Source organism: Arachis hypogaea, chromosome 17 (assembly GCF_003086295.3).
Source record: "Arachis hypogaea cultivar Tifrunner chromosome 17, arahy.Tifrunner.gnm2.J5K5, whole genome shotgun sequence".
Lineage (NCBI taxonomy): Eukaryota > Viridiplantae > Streptophyta > Magnoliopsida > Fabales > Fabaceae > Arachis > Arachis hypogaea.
This window is the reverse complement of record NC_092052.1, coordinates 35,855,547-35,862,948: the sequence shown is the minus strand read 5'-3', so window position 1 is coordinate 35,862,948 and position 7,402 is coordinate 35,855,547. Positions and strand designations below refer to the sequence as shown.

Here is a 7,402-nt window from a genome sequence, read left to right as displayed (position 1 = left end):
AGAATCATTTTTATGATTTTTCAGATTATCAAATAACATGTCTCCTTATCATCATTCTTTCAAGAGCCAACATATTTAACATTCTTAAACAACAACTTCAAAAGACATATGCACTGTTCAAGCATTCATTCAGAAAACAAGAAGCATTGTCACTACATCAATATAATTAAACTAAGTTCAAGGATAAATTCGAAACTCATGTACTTCTTGTTCTTTTAAATTAAAACAGTTTTCATTTAAGAGAGGTGATGGGTTCATAGGACATTCATAACTTTAAGACATAGTTACTAACTACTAATGATCATGTAATAAGACACAAACATGGATAAGCACTTAACATTAAGAAAACGAAAAACAGAAAATAAGAACAAGGAATGAGTCCACCTTAGTGATGGTGGCGTTTCCTTCTTGAGGAACAAATGATGTCCTTGAGCTCTTCTATGTCTCTTCCTTGTCTTTGTTGCTCCTCCTTCATTGCTTTTTGATCTTCTCTTATTTCATGAAGGATGATGGAGTGCTCTTGATGTTCAACCCTTAATTGTCCCATGTTGGAACTTAATTCTCCTAGGGAGGTGTTGATTTGCTCCCAATAGTTTTGTGGAGGAAAATGCATTTGAGGCATCTCCAGGATCTCATGGTGATGAGCTTCATGCGTCTCTTGAGATCCATGAATGGGTGGTGCATAGAAATTATGATTACACTTTGATTATGTAAAATTCATTGCTCTTTCTTTCCCTAGCAATGGCACCAAAAACATGACGCCAATACCATGGTTCACAACTTCCCACAACTAACCAGCAAGTGCACTGGGTCGTCCAAGTAATACCTTACGTGAGTAAGGGTCGAATCCCACGGAGATTGTTGGTATGAAGCAAGCTATGGTCACCTTGTAAATCTCAGTCAGGCGAATATAAAATAGTAATGGGGTTTTCGAAAATAATTAATAAAATAGGGATAGAAATACTTATGTAAATCATTGGTGAGAATTTCAGATAAGCGCATAGAGATGCTTTCGTTCCTCTGAACCTCTGCTTTCCTGCTGTCTTCATCCAATCAGTCTTACTCCTTTCCATGGCTGGCTTTATGCAAGGGCATCACTGTTGTCAGTGGCTACATCCCCTCCTCTCAGTGAAAATGGTCAACGCACCCTGTCACGGCACGGCTATTCATCTGTCGGTTCTCGATCATGCTGGAATAGGATTCACCCTCCTTTTGCGTCTGTCACTAACGCCCAGCACTCGTGAGTTTGAAGCTCGTCACAGTCATTCAATCATTGAATCCTACTCAGAATACCATAGACAAGGTTTAGACTTTCCGGATTCTCTTGAATGCCGCCATCATTCTAGCTTACACCACGAAGATTCTGATTAAGAGATCTAAGATATACTCATTCAATCTAATGTAGAACGGAAGTGGTTTTCAGGCACGCGTTCATAGGGAATGATGATGATTGTCACGTTCATCACATTCAGGTTGAAGTGCGAATGAATATCTTAGAAGCGAAATAAGATGAATTGAATAGAAAACAGTAGTACTTTGCATTAATCTTTGAGGAACAGCAGAGCTCCACAACTTAATCTATGGAGTGTAGAAACTCTACCGTTGAAAATACATAAGTGAAAGGTCCAGGCATGGCCGAATGGCCAGCCCCTCTGATCTAAGAACCAAGCATCCAAAGATGTCTAATACAATAGTAAAAGGTCCTATTTATAATAAACTAGCTACTAGGGTTTACAGAAGTAAGTAATTGTTGCATAAATCCACTTCCGGAGCCCACTTGGTGTGTGCTTGGGCTGAGCTTGAGTTCTACACGTGGAGAGGTCATTCTTGGAGTTGAACGCCAGCTTTTGTACCATTTTGGGCGTTGAACTCCACTTTGCAACTTGTTTCTGGCGCTGGACGCCAGAATCAGGCAGAGAGCTGGCGTTGAACGCCAGTTTGCGTCATCTAAAATTGGCCAAAAGTATGGACTATTAAACATCGCTGGAAATCCCTGGATGTCTAATTTCCAACGCAATTGGAAGCGCACCATTTCGAGTTCTGTAGCTCCAGAAAATCCATTTTGAGTGCAGGGAGGTCAGAATCCAACAGCATCAGCAGTCCTTCTTCAACCTCTGAATCTGATTTTTGCTCAAGTCCCTCAATTTCAGCCAGAAAATACCTGAAATCACAGAAAAATACACAAACTCATAGTAAAGTCTAGAAATGTGAATTTAACATAAAAACTAATGAAAACATCCCTAAAAGTAACTAGATTCTACTAAAAACGTACTAAAAATAATGCCAAAAAGCGTATAAATTATCCGCTCATCACAACACCAAACTTAAATTGTTGCTTGTCCCCAAGCAACTGAAAATCAAATAGGATAAAAAGAAGAGAATATATTATAAATTCCAAACTATCAATGAAACATAGCTCCAATCAGATGAGCGGGACTTGTAGCTTTTTGCCTCTTGAATAGTTTTGGCATCTCACTTTATCCATTGAGGTTCAGAATGATTGGCATCTGTAGGAACTCAGAGTTTAGATAGTGTTATTGATTCTCCTAGTTCAGTATGATGATTCTTGAACACATCTATTTTATGAGTCTTGGCCGTGGCCCTAAGCACTTTGTTTTCCAGTATTACCACCGGATACATAAATGCCACAAACACATAATTGGGTGAACCTTTTCAGATTGTGACTCAGCTTTGCTAAAGTGCCCAATTAGAGGTGTCCAGGGTTCTTAAGCCCACTCTTTTTTTTGCTTTGGACCTTGACTTTAACTGCTCAGTCTCAAGTTTTCACTTGACACCTACACGCCACAAGCACATGGTTAGGGACAGCTTAGTTTAGCCGCTTAGACCAGGATTTTATTCCTTTAGGCCCTCCTATCCACTGATGCTCAAAGCCTTGGGATCTTCTTTATTTGCCCTTGCCTTTTGGTTTTAAGGGTTATTGGCTTTTTGCTCTTGCCTCTTGGTTTTAAGAGCTTTTGGCTTTTTCTACTTGCCCCCTTTTTTTTTCTTTCTATTTTTTTTCGCCTAATTTTTTTTTTCTGCAAGCTTTGTTTTTTGCTGCTTTTTCTTGCTTCAAGAATCATTTTTATGATTTTTCAGATTATCAAATAACATGTCTCCTAGTCATCATTCTTTCAAGAGCCAACATATTTAACATTCTTAAACAACAACTTCAAAAGACATATGCACTGTTCAAGCATACATTCAGAAAACAAGAAGCATTGTCACCACATCAATATAATTAAACTAAGTTCAAGGATAAATTCGAAACTCATGTACTTCTTGTTCTTTTGAATTAAAGCATTTTTCATTTAAGAGAGGTGATGGATTCATAGGACATTCATAACTTTAAGACAAAGTTACTAACTACTAATGATCATGTAGTGAAGACACAAACATAGATAAGCACTTAACATAGAAAACGAAAAATAGAGAATGTAGGAACAAGAAATGAGTCCACCTTAGTGATGGGTGTGTTTCCTTCTTGAGGAACCAATGATGTCCTTGAGCTCTTCTATGTCTCTTCCTTGTCTTTGTTGCTCCTCCTTCATTGCTTTTTGATCTTCTCTGATTTCATGAAGGATAATAGAGTGCTCTTGATGCTCCACCCTTAATTGTCCTATGTTGGAACTTAATTCTCCTAGGGAGGTATTGACTTGCTCCCATAAATTTTTGTGGAGGAAAGTACATCCCTTGAGGCATCTCAGGGATCTCTTGATGGTGAGCTTCCTCATGTGTTTCTTGAGCTCCATGAGTGGGCTCTCTTGTTTGCTCCATCCTTTTCTTAGTGATGGGCTTTAGAGATGAATCTTTCCATCTCCCATGGCTCAGAGGTGAAATCACTTGCCTTCCCTTTCCTCTTTGAGGTTTCTTTGGCCTTAGGTGCCATTAATGATTTTGGAAAAACAAAAAGCTTATGCTTTTACCACACCAAACTTAGAATGTTGCTCACCCTCGAGCAAAAGAAGAAAGAATAGAAGAAGAAGAAGAAGAAGATATGTAGGAGATTGAGGGATGTGTGTATGGATGTGAGTGGTGAATGGAAAACAGAAGGGATGATCATGAATGGAGAAAGAGAAGGTGAGGTGAGTGGGGATCCTGTGGGGTCCACAGATCCTGAGATGATCCTGTGGGGTCCACAGATCCTGAGGTGTTCAAGTATTTACAACCTTGCTCCAAATTAGGCATGTAAAATGCCCTTGCACACAACTCTGGGCGTTCAGCGCCAGGTTGGTGCCCATTTTGGGCGTTCAACGCCCATTTGTTGGCCATTTCTGGCGTTGAATGCCAGAACCATGCTTGTTCTGGGCGTTCAGCGCCAGCTCTTCTCCAGGGTGCCATTCTGGCGTTCAGCGCCCAGATGATGCCCATTTTGGGCGTTCAGCGCCCAGACATTGCCCATTTTGGGCGTTCAGCGCTAGAACCATGCTCTGTTCTGGCGTTGAACGCCAGATAGGTGCTTCCTCCAGGGTGTGATTTTTCTTCTGCTGTTTTTTATTCCATTTTCAATTTTTATATTTATTTTGTGACTCCACATGATCATGAACCTATAAAGACATATAACTAAGAAAAATATAGTTAGATAAATAAAAATTGGGTTGCCTCCCAACAAGCGCTTCTTTAATGTCAATAGCTTGACAGTGGGCTCTCATGGAGCCTCGCTGATGTGCAGAGCTTTGTTGAGACCTCCCAACACCAAACTTAGAGTTTGACTGTGGGGGCTTTGGTTGACTCTGCTTTGAGAGAAGCTTTTTCTGCTTCCTCTCCATGGATGCAGAGAGAGATCCTTGAGTTGTAAACACAAGGTTGTCCTTATTTAATTGAAGGATCAATTCTCCTCTGTCCATATCAATCACAGCTCTTGCTGTGGCTAGGAAAGGTCTTCCTAGGATGATGGATTCATCCTCTTCCTTTCCAGTATCTAAGACTATGAAATCAGCAGGGATGTAAAGGCCTTCAACCTTTACTAACACGTCCTCTACTTGTCCATAAGCCTGTTTTCTTGAATTATCTGCCATCTCTAATGAGATTCTAGCAGCTTGCACCCATAGATTCCCAGTTTCTCTATTACAGAGAGGGGCATGAGGTTTATTCCTGAACCAAGGTCACCCAGAGCCTTAAAGATCATGGTGCCTATGGTACAAGGTATTATGAACTTTCCAGGATCCTGTCTCTTCTGAGGCAATGTCAGTTGATCCAGATCACTTAGTTCATTGGTGAACAAGGGAGGTTCATCTTCCCAAGTATCAATGCCAAATAATTTGGCATTCAGCTTCATGATTGCACCAAGAAACTTGGCAGTTTGCTCTTCAGTAACATCCTCATTCTCTTCAGAAGAGGAATACTCATCAGAGCTCATGAATGGCATAAGGAGGTTCAATGGAATCTCTATGGTCTCTAGATGAGTCTCAGATTCCTTTGGTTCCTCAGAGGGAAACTCCTTATTGATCACTGGACGTCCCAGGAGGTCTTCCCCCTTGGGATTCACGTCCTCTCCTTCCCTTACAGGTTCGGCCATGGTGCTTATGTCAATGGCCTTGCACTCTCCTTTTGGATTCTCTTCTGTATTGCTTGGGAGAGTACTAGGAGGGATTTCAGTGATCTTTTTACTCAGCTGGCCCACTTGTGCTTCCAAATTTCTAATGGAAGACCTTATTTCATTCATGAAACTCACAGTGGCCTTAGATAGATCAGAGACTAAATTTGCTAAGCTAGATGGATTCTGCTCAGAATTCTCTGTCTGTTGCTGAGTGGATGATGAAAAAGGCTTGCTATTGCTAAACCTGTTTCTTCCATTATTAAAGCCTTGTTGAGGCTTTTGATCCTTCCATGAGAAATTTGGATGATTTCTCCATGATGAGTTATAGGTGTTTCCATAAGGTTCACCTAAGTAATTCACCTTTGCTATTGCAGGGTTCTCAGGATCATAAGCTTCTTCTTCATAAGAAGCCTCTTGAGTACTGTTGGATGCAGCTTGCATTCCATTCAGACTCTGAGAAATCATATTGACTTACTGAGTCAATATTTTGTTCTGAGCCAATATGGCATTCAGAGTATCAACTTCAAGAACTCCCTTCTTCATAGGCGTCCCATTACTCACAGGATTCCTCTCAGAAGTGTACATAAACTGGTTATTAGCAACCATGTCAATGAGTTCTTGAGCTTCTACAGGCATTTTCTTTAGGTGAATGGATCTACCTGCAGAAGTATCCAATGACATCTTTGATAGCTTAGATAAACCATCATAGAATATATCCAGGATGGTCCATTCTGAAAGCATGTCAGAAGGACACTTTTTGGTCAACTGTTTGTATCTCTCCCAAGCTTTATAGAGGGATTCACCTTCTTTCTGTCTGAAGGTTTGAACATCCACTCTAAGCTTGCTCAGCTTTTGAGGAGGAAAGAACTTGGCTAAGAAAGCCGTGACCAGCTTATCCCAAGAGTTCAGGCTGTCTTTGGGTTGAAAGTCCAACCACACTCTAGCTCTATCTCTTACAGCAAAAGGGAAAAGCATGAGCCTGTAGACTTCAGGATCTACTCCATTAGTCTTAACAGCATCACATATCTGCAAGAACTCAGTTAAGAATTGAAAAGGATCTTCAGATGGAAGTCCATGAAACTTGCAGTTCTGCTGCATCAGAGAAACTAATTGAGGTTTCAGCTCAAAGTTGTTTGCTCCAATGGCAGGAATGGAGATGATTCTTCCATGTAAATTGGAATTAGGTGCAGTAAAGTCACCAAGCATTCTCCTTGCATTATTATTATTTTCGGCTGCCATCTCCTCTTCCTGTTCGAAAATTTTTGAAAGGTTCTCTCTGGATTGTTGTAATTTAGCTTCTCTTAGTTTCCTCTTCAGAGTCCTTTCAGGTTCTGGATCTGCTTCAACAAGAATGTTCTTGTCCTTGCTCCTGCTCATATGAAAAAGAGAGAACAGAAAAATAATAATAATAGGGGTCCTTTTTACCACAGTATAGAGGTCCCAGTGTGAGTAGAAGAAAAGAAGAAGAAGAAATTCGAACACAGATGGAAGAGGGGGTTCGAATTTGGGTGAGATGAAGTGTTAGTAGATGAATAAATAAATAGAAGGAGATGAGAGAGAAGGGGAATTTTCGAAAATAATTTTTTTGAAAAAGAGTTAGTAATTTTCGAAAATTAATTTTGAAAAGGGTTAATAGTTTTTCGAAAATTCAAATAAAAAATAAAATTATTAGTTTAATTAAAAAGAAATTTTGAAAAAGGGGGAGATATTTTCGAAAATTAGAGAGAGAGAGAGTTAGTTAAGCAGTTTTGAAAAAGATAGAAACAAACAAAAAGTTAGTTAGTTAGTTAAAACAAATTTTGAAAAGATAAGAAGTTAGGAAGTTAGAAAAGATATTTTGAAATCAAATTTTTGAAAAAGATA

The 7,402-nt window shown here is 39.6% G+C and overlaps 1 non-coding gene across 1 annotated transcript; it reads left to right on the top strand.

Annotated features, from left to right (window-relative positions):
• The first annotated feature begins 6,274 nt into the window (after positions 1 to 6,274).
• On the top strand, positions 6,275 to 6,382 carry LOC112768204 (small nucleolar RNA R71). The gene has a single exon (XR_003185642.1). It is a non-coding gene; the product is annotated as a small nucleolar RNA R71 (small nucleolar RNA).
• The last annotated feature ends 1,020 nt before the right edge of the window (positions 6,383 to 7,402 follow it).